This window comes from Alligator sinensis, unplaced genomic scaffold (genome assembly GCF_000455745.1).
Source record: "Alligator sinensis unplaced genomic scaffold, ASM45574v1 scaffold662_3, whole genome shotgun sequence".
Classification (NCBI taxonomy): Eukaryota; Metazoa; Chordata; order Crocodylia; family Alligatoridae; genus Alligator; species Alligator sinensis.
In genome coordinates this window covers 145882-146358 of record NW_005842908.1, presented here as the reverse complement: position 1 = coordinate 146358, position 477 = coordinate 145882, and positions in this window count along the sequence as shown.

Sequence of the window (477 nt, the reverse complement as noted above, 5' to 3'; positions counted from 1 at the left end):
CGCCACAAGCACGCGGGTGGCACCTGCAGGCACCGACTCGGGGCACGGTGGGCCCTCGGCGGTGTCCCTGCGTCCCAGGGCAGGGAGATTGAAGCCCGGAGGAAGGGACCCGGTGTCCGGCCTCCCAGTCGCCTCCACTACGACACCCCGAGGACCCAGGCGTCCGGGAACCGACCCGCGCCAGCCCCGGTGACAGCTGCGGGGACGACGGGACACGCGCGCTCCCCGCGAGCGCAGCTCTCGCCGGACACCGGGGTCCCTCGGGGGCGGGGCTGACTCCGAGCTTGCCCCGCCCTCCGGCTCAGGCCCACCCCCTCCCCCTCACTGGCTCGGGGAGGGAAGGGGCGGAGCTTCCCCTTCGGCATCACCTGGGATTCGCTTTGGGGATAGAGCCTTTGTTGAGTCACGGGAACAGCCCCGCCCCCTCTCGCCCTGCCCCGCCCCGCCCCTGGGTCGAGTCTGGCCGGGGGCGGGGGC